The 18427-nt window shown below is 32.5% G+C and overlaps 1 protein-coding gene across 3 annotated transcripts in view; it reads right to left on the bottom strand.

Moving 5' to 3' along the window:
- LOC145248945 (ras guanyl-releasing protein 3-like) overlaps positions 1 to 16540 on the bottom strand; it is a 258134-nt gene extending 241594 nt beyond the window's left edge. For all 3 annotated transcript variants that reach the window (XM_080110745.1, XM_080110744.1, XM_080110742.1), the window contains exon 1: positions 16340 to 16540. The gene's annotated coding sequence lies outside the window, so the exon portion shown is untranslated. The remainder of the gene's footprint in view (positions 1 to 16339) is intronic.
- Positions 16541 to 18427: the final 1887 nt, after the last annotated feature.

Raw genomic sequence — 18427 nt, 5'->3', positions numbered from 1 at the left:
AGACTTATTTGGTGGTGGTATTGGAGGTGATGATAGGGGGAGCTTTCATTGTATTTACAGTTAATTGAAGATATACTTTAAGTGTAAGAGTACTTTTAATTGTAAAACTGTGATAATTACAGGAGAACATGAATAATGAGAAACTCGCAATTAGTTTGCATCACAAAACTCAAATAAGAATTAAATTTAGCTCAAAATGATGAAAATTAAATTTCACCAGTTCATTATATTCAGTTAGAGTAAGAATTATGTGATCAGCACCAACTTCAGCATAATGGTTTTGCTATTATCAGGTATGTGTGGCTAGAAAACTGAAAGAAAGGATTCGATCAATCTGCTTCATCTGAATTTTGGTATTTGTGCTCAGTATCTCGGGTGGTTCAGCCATGTACAGCTTTTGTATCAAATCCATAATGCATCTGAATATCCTGGGCACTCCTTTATGGTGGCAAATGTTGCACACTAACAAAGGTGGCTGAAAGTCATTTGGAAGCAGTGCAGGTACGGTTTTAAGGAGAATTCTACAAATCTCATGGACAGAAAGGAAGACAAACAAAGAAGTCATGCGTAGGCAGAGTACAACATATCACTACTTAATACTGTCCATGTAAGACAGATAAAATTCTTCAGCCATTGAATGTAGGCCAATCGCTTGGAAAAAAATCTTGATGTCAAGAAAACAAAAACAAACAAAACACCGGAAAAAAGGGCAGAGGAAGACAGTGGATAAGTTCACTGACAGTCTCAACAGGGTCACTGGAAACATGACTTTCATCAGAAAGACTGAATGCAGAGGGAACTAGAGAGGCATAATCATTGATGTCTGCAATAACAAAACTGATACCTGAAGAAGAAGACCTGGTTTGAAGTGCATATGAAGTGATGTGATTGCATGTAACCCTTTGAATCGTCGAATAGAGAACAGGTGTGAGACCTTGCTTGGCATTGCTCACTTTTGAGTCCAGGACACTTGCCGCACCCTCAATACTAAAGCCGGATGAAGAAGAAGTTTTACATTTTGATTATAAAATTGACTTCCAAACAAACAAATCTCTGGCCAGGGCTTTATTTTTGTCCATCAGGTTCATTTCTATCACTTCCTCCCAGGTTTTCCTTTGGTTTTCCCTGTGAACTAAACATGCTACCTTGTGACTGTTCTAGATTTACAAATCAAAAAATTCAACGTGACCAGACCATCAAAGTTTACTCTTCTGCACATATCTCCCTATATTGTCCAGATTTAATCTTTCTCTGAGGTAATCAGATCAAAGCCTGTTTTAAAGACTCGCATTACATATCCGTTGTATGATTCCCATATCATGTCCCTCTATGCAACACATGTCCTCAACTCTCACTGGGCAGGTTTCACTTCTATAAATTTGGTCAATGAGAATTGAAGACATGCAATGTAAGAAGAGAGATGATATGAGAATGGTATGATGGATGTATACTGCGAGTCTTCAAGACAAACTTACTTCTGATGACGTCAGGGAAATGAAACAGTAACAGCTTTAGATCACTGCCATACCAAGAGGTGTTGTTTGCACATTTTACATTAGTTCCTTGCTGGTAATGACCATTGGACTTCACTGGAATTTGTGTGGCAACAAGCCACCCCATGGTCTCAGCCTTCCTTCCAGTGAAGGTTTAGTTATTGCTTTCTCTTCCCAGTCCCTCCATCCTCCCTGACTCTTTACGAATAATTGGCGCCTGTCTATGCCAACACTACAATTTTATTATTTTATTAATTTTATGCTGGTGTGAATTACAATTGTCTGTCAAGTTGTATTCAAACATAAGGCAGACAATATTTGGAGGGAAAACTTTCCATGCTTGTTTTTGAAACAAATCTCACGATTTTTGATACAATGTTCCTTTAAACTTGGGTATGTATATCTATGCATGGTTTTAAATCTCTGACACAGTTTTTCATGGTAAACAACTGATGATCCCTATAATAATATTAGAACTAGTGTAAATTATGGGAAGCAAACTCATGCAGTGATTGCAAGTGAATAAATAGAAACAATGGAATTTTCTAACAAAGAGTTTGTGATTAAAAGCTCCTTTTTGTTTTTTTAATAGTTTTATAAGTTTTTCAACTTTAAAACTCTCTCTCTCTATATATATATTATATATATATATATATATATATATATATATATTAGTCTAAAGAAGCCTTGAGTAAAAAAATGTAAAATAATATAAAGAATGCAACTTAAATTCCAAAAAACTAAATTTAACCTATTGCAGACTTAGCACCTATATAATCAGACTTCTAAAGAGTTTATAATTACAAAAGAGAATTCAACTATATAAGGATTTAAAAAAAAGCAAAAAAAAAAGCCTTGACTGAAATTGTTAAACAGAAATAGACTTAGCACTTGCATATATATATATATATATATATATATATATATATATATATATGTGTGTGTGTGTGTGTGTGTGTGTGTGTGTGTCCAAAAATCTGCTCAAATGATTGTGAGAAAGAATGCAATATACAAGCGGTTTTGCATTGGAAATGAGAAAGGGTACAGGTGATTTTGGTAGTTTTATTGCAGAGAAATGGGTAGATAGAATGATCAAATTTGTGCATTCATCCTTTTTGCAGACTGTTATCCTCATCTTCATAGTTGTTGTTTCGCTACATTTTGGCCAACTCATCCTCTGGCCTTCTTCAGGTGATTAACCATAATGTATCCCATAATGAAGCGTCCTTTAACTTATCCCAAGTAATTACTGCCTTCCATAGTTGTTGTTTCACCACGTTTTGGCCAACTAATACTCTGGCCTGCTTGGGTAGAATTGAAACCGCTATCTTCAAACAATACTCTCCTGGAACTGTAGATAAACAACAACAACTATGAAGAGTCCGCAAAAAGAATGAATGAACAGATTATGAAACCTCATCTCAAAGCAATTCAAGAATAAAAAAATAAAATAATCAAAGTTAAGCACGTAAATAGCGAATCATACTAATAAAGTTGATGAAGGGTGAGAAAATTTTCACATCTGCTTATGCAATGTATTTTGAGTTTAGATATAAAAGATGATTTCATGACAAGTTTGTTGCAGTAACTATTAAGGTTGAGGAGAAGGAAGTACTTGATGCGGCAAGGGATTTGAATGGTCATGTTGGAAAAAAACGTGGTGATTTTAGGGGTGATTTAGAAATACAGAAGAAGAATTTTACAATTTGATCTTGCAATGAACATGTTAGTTTTCTGGTCCCTGTAACCTTTTTCTCACAGAAGAGACGTTGCAAAACTGTCTTTACTCTATCGTTATCTTCATGGCAAGTGGTTGTCTGAGCTCCAATCTATGGTCCCCCCCCACTTGCCAAACTTTCTCAAAAACACTAGCTAAAACCATTATCAACAGTTTCCCCCACTCTTTATCTGTGCCTAAACCTAAATTCACATGCGAAGAACAAAGCTACTTTCCTAGAATTGCCCATCTGTAGAACACTATTCCATTGGCTTGCTTCCTGGCTGATTAAACTATGGTAGCTTTCAAATTCAATGTAAACAAATTCTTGTTGAGCTGTTCCCTTAAATAATCCAAATTGTACCCAATCTACACCATTAACGATTACTACACTACCACCTTACATTCATTAAACTTCATTCTTGTGTGGCCTTCAAGCCTTGATAAGTGGTGACTCCGTTGTAAAAAAAATTACAACTAACAAAACAGCAATTCTTCCTCGTTTGTAAGAAACATCGCTCATAAAATTAGTTTTTTTTGGTTCTTTGATAAAGGTGCCTGAGCTCTTCTTTTGACTAGTTTGCAGAGTATCTTGCTTGAGATACTACCCAAGTATATGTATAAGTCAAACACACACACAAACTTATCCAGGTAGATAGAAAAGAACTTATTTTGCCTTTGGTCAAATTTATTTGTGATTTTTTTTTAACCAATTCTGTCTATACTGTAAAATGCCTTGAATGATCATACCAGCAGGTAAATATTGGCACATTTTGATTCCTAGGTTTAGTTCACTACAGGGTTGAATGAGATTCGGTTCTGTCAAGGGAAGGTTGATTTATTGCTGGTTATTGACGCATTTCTACAGAGAAATGTCGCCAGGTCTGTCTTTATCTTTTGTGTATTTCTCCAGAGATGCCTGTCGAGGGAGCTTAATCCAACCTGTCACCATTCCGCCCGCATTAAATTAACTTTATATTCCAATTTACTTTGAGAATTTTATTTTTTAATCCTAGCAGCTATCAACCAATGCCCAGAAGGAGGATGGGGTTCAAGCACAGCTATTGAGAGAGTAGGCCGGTGAACATGACAGCGTGACGTCATTACCAGATCAACATGTAGGTAAAGGTGCCTAAAGTTTCTGGTATTCAACCACATGACCATAAAAAATATTTTTTGTTGCCTTAGATTGTGGCTGTGGTAATTTTATGAAGGTCGTCCAAACGTGCATATTTTTTTTATCCTCCTAAAGAGAAAAAAACAATTCTTCATTTGGATAATTATATAATTTCAATTATTATAATAATTGCACATTAGAATAATTTTAATCTAACAAAATAAGTGAACTTGTTTTTGAACTTTTATTTCTATCAAAGAAAGTCAAATATTTAATTTAATTTATTTTTTAAAACTGCAAAACAAACAATTTTTATTTATTGTGGACAATTACCCTCATCTTTTAGGAGTTGTTTCACTACGTTTTGGCCAACTATTCCTCTGGCCTTCGTCAGATGGTAACCGCGACGGATAGGAACTCTGAATCTTCTGACTGCATTCACTGCAATTACTGGCATTCATAGTTGTTGTCGTCTCACCACATTTTGGCGTTTGGAATTTATAAGACCAAAAAATTCAACCCTAAATCTCTACGGTTCCAGGCGAGAATTGTCTGAAGATAGCGGTTTCAATCCTACCCAAAGCTGGCCAGAGGCCAAAATGTGGTGAGACGACAACAACTATGGAAGGCATTAATTGCAGTCAGAAGATTCAGAGTTCCTATCCGTCGTGGTTACCACCTGACGAAGGCCAGAGGAATAGTTGGCCGAAACGTCGTGAAACAACTCATAAAAAATGAGGATAATAGTCTGCAATAAATGAAATTACTAAATAATACTCATCTCAATGGATTCCAATTAAAAAAAATAAGGTATAACATTCTTTCTGTTATTGAAATTTCTACTAAACTTTCAACCACATGACCATAAAAAATATTTTTTGTTGCCTTAGATTGTGGCTGTGGTAATTTTAAATTTCACGTTTTCTTTTCTTTTTTTTTCACATACACATTATCCCATCACATATCCGTACCTTGAAACATTTACATTAACCCTTTACTGCCCTGGCCGACGAATTCACCCTGTGTACTATTTTTTTTAAAAATAGTAAATGAAGAGTACGGTAGGTAAAATGTATGTAAATATGTATATACCAAAATCACGATATGAGAGCTCCAAATATTCTCAATAAATACATCTTCATTTATGTTTTATAAATATGTTTATTTAAAAATATTTTCAAAAGTTTTATTTAATTTTTAGCTTATTTAGCAGTGAATGCAGTCAGAAGATTCAGAGTTCCTATCCGTCGTGGTTACCACCTGACGAATAGTTGGCCAAAACGTAGTGAAACAACTCATAAAAGATGAGGATAATAGTCTGCAATAAATAAAAATAAATAATACTCATCTCAATTAAAAATAAAACAATTTTTATATGAGAATATTTTTCAGTCTGTTCTTTTAATAAATAAAACTTTTCATTGAGTATTTCCAAAAATTTTTAAGTTGGAAGCATTTTTCATGACAGTTTTTTTTTTTTTTTTTTTAACTAAAACGATCGATGAATTTAAATTTAGCACCGGGTGTAATTTATTTCTTTGAAATATATTTAAAACTTTAAAGTTTTTGTTTGTTTGTTTTATAACATTTTATCTGTAAATAATTTACATGACTGAAATGAGAAATGAAATAAGAAATTCTTTATTCTCTCCCCAGACATACGAACACAAATTCATCTTAAAAATTCATTAACTAATCAGTTTTAATTAAAGTTTTGATATGAATTAAAAATAAAGAGTACATTAAATTTTAGTTAACATATTTTCTTGTGTTTATCTTATAAATAAATATTGTTTGGTATTTGTACCATGTGCGTACCGTGCTGAAATAATAACGTTATTTAGAAAGCCATTCTTAACGGGGAAGAAGGCTTTGTAACTATTTTGCACTTTCACCTAACAATTTAATGAAAAAAAGATACCATAAAATTTAATTTGAAAATCCTATCTAAAATATAGCACGGTGTGTACACTGCACAAGCACCATTATTATTATTATTATTATTATTATTATAACAACAACAATAATAAAAAATATACTTCACAGGGAACGTGGATCCTGCATAAACAGGTTTTAATTTAATAGCTGCTTCCTAAAAAGCGCGTATGCAAAAGGTTTTCATTGGTTTATTTAATCACAAAAACTTTTTTGAAGGTACTATTTGAGGCACAAAAAAAAACAAAAAAAGAAAAAAGGCTAAAAGCATTATTTGAATATGTATGAAAAAATAAAAGTAACAAAAAATAAAAATATTAGTGTGGAAAATATAATAGTAAAAGTAAATTATAATAAACTGAAAATAAAATAAAAACAAGCACGAAATAAAAGTATGAATCAAATTTAATTAAAGAAATAAAAAAATTCAAAAAATAAAATACATGCTCGATTACAAAAAAAAAAGTGTAGGAGATATATACAAAGAAAGTGAAAGAAAACTTCAGGGAGCAGCCATCAAATTAAAACCCGTTTACGCAGGGTCCACATTCCCCGTGAAGTGCCCGCGCCCCCCAAATTGTAGATGACATCGACTGGCGCTACACCAACTAGTTGTGAAGGGTTAGGGAGAGTACTAACCAGATTTCCATTGGAAGTGTGCAGCTCAAATCTGGTACCTTGGAGAAGCATTTTGTCACCCAAACCCCAGGAAATACCAATGGCAAATACCAACGAGAAGTCAATGGTAAACAGTTGTTGCGATAACGTGCAATCATCTGCACAAGTGGTGAAGAGGTGGAGACCATTGGAAATCTGGGGAGACTTTTTGTCACTCTGTCTCCAGCGAATATCACAGGAGGTTATTGGCTGTGTGCGATCACTGATGATGGCCTTTGAGACAAGTCCTAGTGAGTGAAATAATAATAATAATAATAATAATAATAATCAGCCCCCACGCCCAATTCACCACCATCCTGATTTAATATCGTAGTTTACTATATTTTCTTAGTTTCTAACCAATGTTCACATTATGGTATCATTGTCTTTTAGTAGTTATGTGAACTTCATTTCCGTATTCATGTATTCTGCACTGATATGAAAATGAAGACTAACTATAACTATATAACTGATGAAAATACGCTTTTAATGAAAAACATGGAAAAAAATGAACATAGAAAACAAAAACTTCAAATATAATTTCTGAATTAAAAGTAATAGTTATTTAAATATTTCAACATATAATCTTGTGGGGAAAATCCAGCTCCTCAATAAGGGACACTCTGGATAGGAACAAAAATTAAAATTGCCTCAGTCATGAAGGATTTCTCCTCCACCAGTCGAGGTCAGAAAAGATGAACTGTAGCATCAGAACAGATACTACACTGTGATCTTGGCCTGACTTGTTACATAATTTTACATAGATAATATTTATATTTTATACTGAATAAAGTTCAGTTTCATTATTAATTGAATTTGGTTCCTTTCTTTTTTAATGGTATTTTCAAAAATGCCCTCATATAGTATCAACAGTAACAGTTCGACAAATATTACCTACATTGCCTGCAGGCATTTTTCAGTTAACAGGCCTTCTATATCTCGGTGGCCGTGGTTCGGCCCTGTGCCTTTGTTAAAATAGAAAGTCTACACTTTTTGACAAAGTGTGACTGGTATCATTATCATCATTACTTTCCAGCTGTCAATTCCTCTTGCCCTATTAGGCGCGTGAGAGGGGGGGATGAACGCCTTTTATCACGGCTAGTGGCTACCCGTTTTTCTCAGTTTTCAAGTTTCGCCGGTCTGGGAAGGACGTGCTGCTGCTGACCACCAAGAAAAAAGTTTTTGACATTAAATATTGTTCTAAATTTTTCTCCTTTAGGGAAAAAGTAAAAACGTTTACAATTTGTTTTATTTTTTTTAATTCCCAGTTTTTTTGTTTTTTTTTGTTTTAAAATATTTGTTACACACAAAAAAAAAGTGTTTTGGTAATGACAACTACAAAACGCGTCATTACTTGTATCCCCAAAGTTGCAGAGTTAGATACAAGGTCAATTTTTAATGTGGAAAAAAAATCTAGCTCCCCAAAAGGGGGACTTTGAATTGAGACAAAAATAAAAATTGTCTCAGTGTAGAAAGACTCGTTCTCCACTATCGAAGGACAGAATAGATACAATTTAATTGTAGCCAAACGGCAACGCCTTGCTGCTGCGAATTGGAAGTAGGTACCCCTTTTCCATTACTGAAGAATTGTCAGATAAAGGGAGGAAGTGAAGTGACATTCTGATTTTCCTTATGTTTTACTTAAGTCAATGACAATCGTAGAATTCTTAGTACTCATTCATAAATTAAATTGGACTACTATTACTCGTTACTACTACAAGTCGTTAAATAGTGTTAACATTTCCTGCCTACTACTTAGTACTTCTCAGCATGTCCTACCTACAAGAGATTCATGTCGTGAATATATATGAATTATATTCATAATGAATTGCATTTTTACATAAGAGTTTTTGAGGCCACGTGAGACACGTGCTGTTGAGAAGTGCTGTTGTTTATATGTGAAGAGAAAAAAAAAAGAAAACAGAAGAAAAAAAAATAGAAAAAAGCAGAAAAAAAAACAGCAAAAACAGAAGAAAAAAACAGCAAAAACAGAAGAAAAAAACTGAGCAAAAATAGAAGAAATAAAAACAGAGAAAAAAACTGAAGAAAAAAAAACAGAGCAAAAATAGAAAAAAAACAGAGCAAAAATAGAAAAAAAAGCAAAAATAGAAAACAAAGCAAAAATAGAAAACAAAGAAAAAATAGAAAACAAAGAAAAAATAGAAAACAAAGAAAAAATAGAAAACAAAGCAAAAATAGAAAACAAAGCAAAAATAGAAAACAAAGCAAAAATAGAAAACAAAGCAAAAATAGAAAACAAAGCAAAAATAGAAAACAAAGCAAAAATAGAAAAAAAAAACAAAGCAAAAATAGAAAAAAAAACAAAGCAAAAATAGAAAAAAAAACAAAGCAAAAATAGAAAAAAAACAAAGCAAAAATAGAAAAAAAAAACAAAGCAAAAATAGAAAAAAAAACAAAGCAAAAATAGAAAAAAAAAACAAAGCAAAAATAGAAAAAAAAACAAAGCAAAAATAGAAAAAAAAAACAAAGCAAAAATAGAAAAAAAAACAAAGCAAAAATAGAAAAAAAACAAAGCAAAAATAGAAAAAAAAACAAAGCAAAAATAGAAAAAAAAACAAAGCAAAAATAGAAAAAAAACAAAGCAAAAATAGAAAAAAAAACAAAGCAAAAATAGAAAAAAAAACAAAGCAAAAATAGAAAAAAAAACAAAGCAAAAAATAGAAGAGAAAAAAACAGCAAAAAATAGAAGAGAAAAAAACAGCAAAAAATAGAAGAGAAAAAAACAGCAAAAAATAGAAGAGAAAAAAACAGCAAAAAATAGAAGAGAAAAAAACAGCAAAAAATAGAAGAGAAAAAAAACAGCAAAAAATAGAATAAACAGCAAAAAATACAAGAATAAACAGCAAAAATACAAGAATAAACAGCAAAAATACAAGAATAAACAGCAAAAATACAAGAATAAACAGCAAAAACAGAAGAAAAAAACTGAGCAAAAACAGGAAAAAAAAAACTAAGCAAAAACAGGAAAAAAAAACTGAGTAAAAACAGAAAAAAACTGAGCAAAACCAGAAGAAAAAACTGAGCAAAATCAGAAGAAAAAACTGAGCAAAACCAGAAGAAAAAAAACTGAGCAAAACCAGAAGAAAAAAAAACAGAGCAAAACCAGAAGAAAAAAAACTGAGCAAAAACAGAAAAAAAAACTGAGCAAAATCAGAAGAAAAAAAAACTGAGCAAAAACAGAAAAAAAAAACTGAGCAAAAACAGAAAAAAAACTGAGCAAAATCAGAAGAAAAAAAAACTGAGCAAAATCAGAAGAAAAAAACTGAGCAAAATCAGAAGAAAAAAACTGAGCAAAATCAGAAGAAAAAAAAACTGAGCAAAGCCAGAAGAAAAAAAAACTGAGCAAAACCAGAAGAAAAAAAAACTGAGCAAAACCAGAAGAAAAAAAAACTGAGCAAAACCAGAAGAGAAAAAAAAAACTGAGCAAAACCAGAAGAAAAAAAACTGAGCAAAACCAGAAGAAAAAAAACAAAAAACAGCAAAAACAGAAAAAAAAAACAGAGCAAAAACAGAAAAAAAACAGCAAAAACAGAAGAAAAAAACAGAGCAAAAACAGAAGAAAAAGAAGAATCCCGATTTATTTGATCGTCCCCACGAAGACAAAATTAGACACAAAATCGGTTTTTAATGTTGTAAGAATTTATCTTTCTTCACAAGGGTCACTCTAAATTGATATAGTCACCACCTCTCCAGAATGCTATGGTTGTGAACAGCCAGCGTACTAAGATGGACGCATTATGGTTTAAGAAATACTTTAGCAGACACATTGGCACCCCCCGATAAGGGTGACCTGGGCGATTATCAATACATTAACCTTTTCTCAGAGAAAAGGTAAAGCTGGGAGGGTGGAACTTCTAGAACAAATCAGAACCATAGCCTAACAGTAACAAAGCTACTGTCGAACTTATTGTTGAAGACGTTTGCAGTTTGAGTTAAGGCAAAGACAAAAATGGTCTCCGTCTAGAAGGATCTCTATCTTCTGACCAGAAATACTACATTTCGAAGGCAGACATAATCAATAAGAAATAATCTAAAATAAATCATAATTATGTACCCCGACTTTTCTGTGCATGTGCACAATTTTCTTCATTCTTTTTCGATATGCTTTTTTGTTTGTTTTTGGCTTAAAAAAAAATAAAAAAATAAAATAAATAGGGAGAGAGTGTCCTTCATGAACCCTAACATTAACACCACGCAAAAACTATTATAAAAACTCCTAGAAGTATAGTTTAAATTTTTGTTGTTGCTTGTATTGCCACTCTGACTTAGGGATGAAGAAAGGACACTTTGGCTTTTGTTTGTTAAAAATTATCTATACGAGTTATATATGAAAGAAAAAAGGGGGGTGCGAAATAAAAGAAAAAAATGAAACTGAGCAGTCCAGTGTCCCAGTGAGCACGTGCAAGTGGACTCGTATTGAATTGTATTTATAGACTTTTACCGAAATGTAACCAGTGTTCAATTATAAATGAAAGCAAAGATTAAAACTGACCGTAATCATAATACGCTTCTCGCCATTTCAAGAGACAATTAGAATGTTGTCATATTGAATCTACAGAGAGAAGAATATTGGCCGCCGAAAAGATCATCATGGCGATTTTTCCCAATCAAATTGATTGGCGATATGGAGTGACATAAACGATCCATGAATGGAGTTACCAATAATAATTATCATTCAGCCAGTTTTCATCTTTCATTCATCATGATTATTCAATGATGATGCACACATTACAATATAAAAGGGCACACGTACTAATTGAGGGTCACCTGGTTCGTCGGGCACTGCCGAATCATGTGGCGGCAAGTAGCATTTTTACATAATAAACATGTGTCGAAAACTGAATATTTTTAGAATAATATTTGGTAGCGGAATAGTATTATCGACATAAATTATTCAAAAAATGGAAATACAATTGGGAAATTCGTTAAAGAAAAAAAAATAATAATGACCTATTTATGTTAGATGGCGACAAATTGGCGTATCCAGAGGTACGAAAAAGTTGTCAAAAACGTACTTGTACAGTCTAGTCAAGACATTAAAAAATGAAAATATCGAAAAAAAGGTTATATTGGACGTATGGAACGAAGTTCTCCGAAAAAAAACTTTCACTTAATTTTATCAAGTATTTGTTTGTTTTTTTTTTTTACAGCGAAAAAGCAATTTATGATACCGAGCAAAAGGTTCGATTTTTAGGAAGAAAAGCTAGAATTAAAGATGGAGAGGGAGTCGCCGCTTTACATGGAGTTATCTCCCCGTGGCGTGTTCAGCAAATTTCACAATGGCTGACTTGAACACGCTCTCATAAGAACATTGAATATCGAACAGAAAAATCGTGTTCGCAACAAAATATGAAGGAGTGCGAATAACGATAACATTGAAAAAAATAAACGATTAAAAATAAATTAACATCCATTAATTTACGCCGCTAAACTACACATTTACCCACTTCTTAAGGCAATTTAGATTATTAATATGGTACTTATGCACTTACGTTAACGTGCTAAAATAATAAATTTAGAAAGGTATTCTTAACATGGAAAAGGGATGCAGTTTTGTAACTATTCTGTACGTTCACCTAACAATTAAAAATATATCGTAAAACTCGAACTTGAAATTACGATTTAAAAAATAGCATGGTAATATAAATACATAGGCACCATTCATATTTTTGGAACTTATGCAAAATACGAGCTGGGAGTCGTGAGATTTTTTTTTTTTTTTTTTTTTTTTTTGATAGAATTTTAATGTTAAATTCAATTATTAGGGTATCTTTTGTTTATTAAATAGTTACAAACCGCCATTTCTCTACCAATGTTAAAAGTGGGTTTCTAAATAACGTTATTATTTCAGCACGGCCCGTATTCTGTATAAGTATCATTATTTTATGTTTAAATGAATAATCAATTCAATAATAAATGACCATGATGCGATAAGTTATCGCATGGTTATTTGTTATCGCCGATAACAATATCTTGGCCTTCATGCAAAGATCAAAGTGTAGTGGACGAGTACACTTCAATTTCTTGTTCTCTGTCAGCGGAGGAGCAATCCTTCACGACTGAGACAATTTTTATTTTTGTTCCTTTTCTCCACGTTAAAAAACGACCCTGGTCTCTAACTCTGCTCGTGGAGAGGCAAAGTAAATAGGAACAAATAACCATGCGATAGAGGAGATAGATGAAGGGTATGGAGAGTAAGAAAAAAAGAGAACCGTTAAAGGGTTAGAGAGAGAGAGAGAGAGAGAGAGAGAGAGAGAGAGAGAGAGAGAGCACAAATCGATTTGTTTTTGTTGTTCTTCAAAATAAAAATGTAACCAAAAACAAGACATTTTTCAATTTAACCTATAATTCTTCAAATTTTGATAAAACTAAAAACAGTTCGAATAATTCGATTATTAATTGGTAAAATAGTGACGAAGGAAAAAAAAACGAATCGGGAATATTTTTTCTTTAAAAAGATAATATGGAGAATATTGGAGAAAGAAGAATTGGATTTATTTACAAAACGCACAAGTGGAAGACGAAATTTAATTCATAAAACATTAAAAAGGCACAGCCTATGATTATTTACTTTCGTTAAAAAACAAAGACTTGTGGAAAAATGAAATGAAAAATAATTTGTTGTATTTAAGGCATTTGGATTTGTTTCTTTGATGTGATTGTTAGAAAAGAATATAAACATTTATTTTCAAATGTTTTTGTCTTTTTTTTTTGCTAGTTAAGATAGAGTCGACAAATCGATTTTTTAAATATGCCGTTTTAAACAAAAGCAATATTACGTACTTTGTCATGTCGAAAATAGTAATATATCTAAAAATTACGAAAATTCGAGTAGAAAGTTATTTATAGTTAAAAGTAATTTTACAGAAACATGGGTAAAATTACATTTCTCTTAAACATTACAAAGTAGATTGAAGAGGTGACAGCTCGAAACAAATATGTTAGATTACTTGTTCATCGCGTGTAATATTTGTGATCTATAGTGATAGACTTTTTTTTTTACTAAAAACACAATATCAGATGAATTTATGAATTTTCGTAATTTTTAGATATATTACTATTTTCGACATGACAGTTAAGTAGGTACTATTGTTTTTGCTTAAAACGACATAAAAAAAAAAATCGATCTGCCCACTTTCTTAACAAGCACCATTTATCGTTCCAGTAGCGACATAAATTATTTTAAAAAGAAATACAATTGGGGAATTAGTCAAAATACAATTGACTTCGATTTATTTATTCCCTTTAAAGTTCGCGTATCGATTCCGAGTAAAGTGGCCACGCTTGTATGTTATGTTACAGATTAACAAAAACAGCTACTTTACTCAAAATTGGTATACACGCAAACTTTAAAGATTTAGAACTTCTATTAATCGCATTTGGATCCCGTTTTTATTTTCAGTTTTATAACACTCGATATAAGAATAGAAATTCGAAGAATTTAAATAATACAAATAATCAAACCTCATAAAAAAATCAGAAACAACTTCTATTAAATATGAAACAAACAAAACAAAAAAAAGAAACAGAATCTTGTTAACGCAAATAGATCGCAAATGAAACAAAATAAATTGTCTTTGACAAATTTCCCCAGCGATGTTTCCTTTAAAATAATTCATGTCGGTAATAGTAACGATTATCCGTTGCAAGATATTATTATATAATGTTGATAAATCACGAAGTTGTTATTTCACGGTATTATTTAAAAGAAGCGTCGAAATGCTACGGAAAAATGAGAGAAGCGTCATCAAAGAGACGATTGTTTTCTTCATCATCGTTAAATTATTCGTTAACAAACGATGACGTGAAGACACTTTCAATAAATTCAACATTGTTAAACCGTTTGCTTTTTATTATTCGTTAAATAAATAATTTAACGGCGAAGTGAAGGACACGACTTTGAATAACTCCAACATCGTTTAATTGTTATTTAACAAATAAGGTACTCATGCACTTATTGATCCGTGCTGAAATAACGTTATTATTTAAAAAGCCATTCTTAACATGGGGAGAGGAGGGTGTTTTGTACCTATTCTATACTTTAATCTTACAACTGAATAAAAAAAACATATCAAAATTTAATTAAACTAGGAAATACGATTTAACAAATAGCGCGGATCAGTAAGTGCATTAATTATTTGTAAAAAAACAAAACAAAAAAAAAAAAAAACAACGGTGCTAATGGCACTAGCGCCGATCCAGTGATCCACGCTATTTTTTAAAAATCGTATTTCCAAGTTTAATTAAAGTTTTATATGTTTTTGTTTTTTTTATGCAATTGTAAGGTTAAAGTATAGAATAGGCATAAAACACCATCCCCTCCCCATATTAAGAATGGCTTTTTAAAAACATTATTTCAGCACGGATCAATACGTACATGAGTACCAAAAAACAAAAAAACAATTTAACGATAAAGCGAACAGTATTTCGATTTGAATAACTTCAAAATTATTTTGAATTAAAAAAAAAAAGATTTAACGATAAAATGTAGAACATAAGAATTAGAATTGTTTAAAAACCATTCAAGTATTTGTAATTTAACAATTGTTAAATTACAAATACTTGAATGGTAAATATACAGAAATACGAACAACCGCGCGATTTTTTTTTTAGATTGCGTTTTAAGATACATTTTACAGTATGTTTTGTTTGTTAAATTGTTAGGTGAAAGTACAGAATAGTTGAAAACGCCATTCCTCATCTTAAGATTTTTTTTTATATATATAATAATAACATTATTTCAGCACGGTCCGTATTCTCATTAGTAATGCAGAAATAGTATTCTGCAATAAGTATATGAGAATTTAATGCTGAACCGAAGAAGACAAGATTTGAACATCATGGACACATAAAAATTAAAATGCCATGTGTTCTTCAGATGTTTCGGATGTCAAATGTTTTTTTTAATTTATTGATGAAAAACAAACTGTAAAGATGCTTTCTTTTCTTTAAATTCACCTTAAACTCAAAATGAAAACTCGACATGTTTGTGTTTTTTTTCTTTCCAAATAAACTCGTTTTCTTTCCCAACAAAGTGTGAAGAGCATTACGTCGTTTTATTTTGTTTTGTTTTTTTCGTTATTGTTATTGTATATAGACTCAACGCCGAATGAATGGGCATTTGTGAATTCAAGATTTACATTTTTAAGGTATTATAAATTATTCATCATTACAAAAAAGGAGAAAATAGAAAGAGGCAGGGTTCAAATTATCAATGAAAAAAAAAAAAGAATTCTACCGGATTAGTAAGAATAACAACATGGCTTATAACATTTTTTTTTTTTTTTTTTTTGCCATAAGCAATTTCTGGCTGAAAAAAGAAGAAATTTGAGTGAATGGTAGTTCACGACATAAAACCAATGTGGAGAGGTATATCCAATAAAAAGATCTTCTGCTTACAATGCCAATGTTTTCCTGCGTATCCGTTCAGTGTATTTGTTTTGGTTGCGTTTTCGTCCTCTTCTTTTTCTTCTTCCGTGTCTATAATAATATAAGTGCAGTAGTGGAGTGTTGTAGGTTTGATCTGTACTGGTTTGGAAGAAGAAGGAGAAGAAGCGTGTATTCACACAAGTCGAACATGTCGCCACCACGACGACGACTGGCGGTGGCGGCGTGTTCTTAACACATGGTGGAGGGAGAACAACAAGAAGCCCCCCCTCTCTCTCTCTCTCATACACAAACACACACGCACACACATTTGGGAGGGAGGAGGAGGAGGAGAAGAGAGAGAGAGAGAGAGAGAGAGAGAGAAGAAAGATGCTAAGGAGATAGAGTGTAAAAAAGAAAAGGGGAGAAAGATGATAAGAGATAGCGAAGGCATACAAAGAGAGGAGGCAAAACTATGATAAGAGGGAGGATGAGAGAGAGAGAGTATATGAAGGCGAGAGGGGGAAATATAAGAGGTAAGAGGAGAAAAGAGGACAAACAAAGAGAGAAAGGGGAAAATATAAGAGAGAAGAGGAGAGGGAGAGGAAAAAAGAAGAGGAGAGGGATAACAGACAACGGAGGGACTGATTAAAGGGAGAGAAGAGAGAGAGAGAGAGGGTAGAGAAGGAAAGGGAAATGATGAGAGAGGGAAGCAGACAAAGGGAAAAGGAAAGATAACGAGGAAGGGGAGGAGAGAAATAGAGAGAGAGGACAGTTAAAGAGAGAGAGATAGAGAAATAATAAGAGAACAGAGGAGTGAGAAAGAGTAGACAAAGAGAGAGGGGAAAGATAAACGAGGAAGGGTGACGGAAAAAGATAAGAAGGGAGAAAAGAGAGGGCAGTCTAGAGTAGGGGGACGAAGAATGAGGGAGAGAGGGGAAAGATAAGAGGAAGAGAAGGAGTAAAGAGAGGAGAAGGAGGAGGAGAGAGGGTACAGAGCAAGGTAGAGGAAAATTGATAAGCGGATAGGGAGAGGGCAAACAAACAGGTACAGTAAAAGGGGGAAGGAAAAAGAGGAGACAAAGACGCTAGTCGAAAACGAAAGCGTTATAGAATTGTCAGCTTTTTAGAAGAGAAACAGTAGATTAGAGAAGAGCAAAATGTAGTATCAGTTCTGATACTACACCTTTCTGTAATCAATTAGCGAAAAAGATCCTTCTAGACTGAAGCAATTTTTATTTTGGTACAAAACCCTATTTTGGGGAACTGAATTTTATCCACAAAAAAAAAAAAAAAAAAATGCGACCTTTTGTCTCACCTTGCCCTCGTGGGGAGAAATAGGGACTGTGACATCGTTGTGGATAATGATGGCGCATGTGTCTTCAGAAATAAAGAACAGATGGACAGAGAGAGGGGTGAGAGACGGCGAGGGATACTGAGAACGAGAAGGGGAGAGAGAACAGAACAGCTGAAGAGAAAGAGGGAGAAGAAAGGGTGGAGGGGAGGGGTCTCTGTTGACACTGGCAGACAAATGAGTAATAATCATAATTGAGAAAGGTTGGAAGTTAAGTATTGTTATTTGTTAAAAGAAATAATAATAATAACAGGGTTATTTTCCTTCATGAACGACAAGAGAGGGGGAGACAGTGAAATCGATATTTAAAACCCATAAAGAAAACTCAAAGAGTAAATACACGTTTATGCAATACCGATTCATTACAGCACTTTTTAAAAATGAATTTTTCTTATTTTCGTAATATTAGAAGACGAAGGCAAAACATGTAGTAAATATATTTTGTAATTTTGGTAATTTTAAATATTTAAAAGTGTGAAAGTTTTAAAACATTTCTTATTTTTATTCGACTGTTCTTCTTAACACTAAAAAAATGATTTATTAATGAGTCACAACTTATCAAGGCCGAAACCCACTCGAGGATACAGGGTGTTAAGTTTGATGGATTGTCAGTTGAATGATGAATAACATTATGAGTAGATTGAAAATGATCAATAATATTATGGGGAGGTTGAAAATGATCAATAATATTATGAGAAGATTGAAAATGATGAATAATATTATGAGAAGATTGAAAATGATGAATAGAATGGACAAATATTTTTATT

The sequence above is a fragment of the Euprymna scolopes genome, chromosome 27 (assembly GCF_053919585.1).
Source record: "Euprymna scolopes isolate OS-2025 chromosome 27, ASM5391958v1, whole genome shotgun sequence".
NCBI lineage: Eukaryota > Metazoa > Mollusca > Cephalopoda > Sepiida > Sepiolidae > Euprymna > Euprymna scolopes.
Note: the sequence above shows the minus strand (reverse complement) of the source record. Positions and strands in the feature narration are given on the sequence as shown.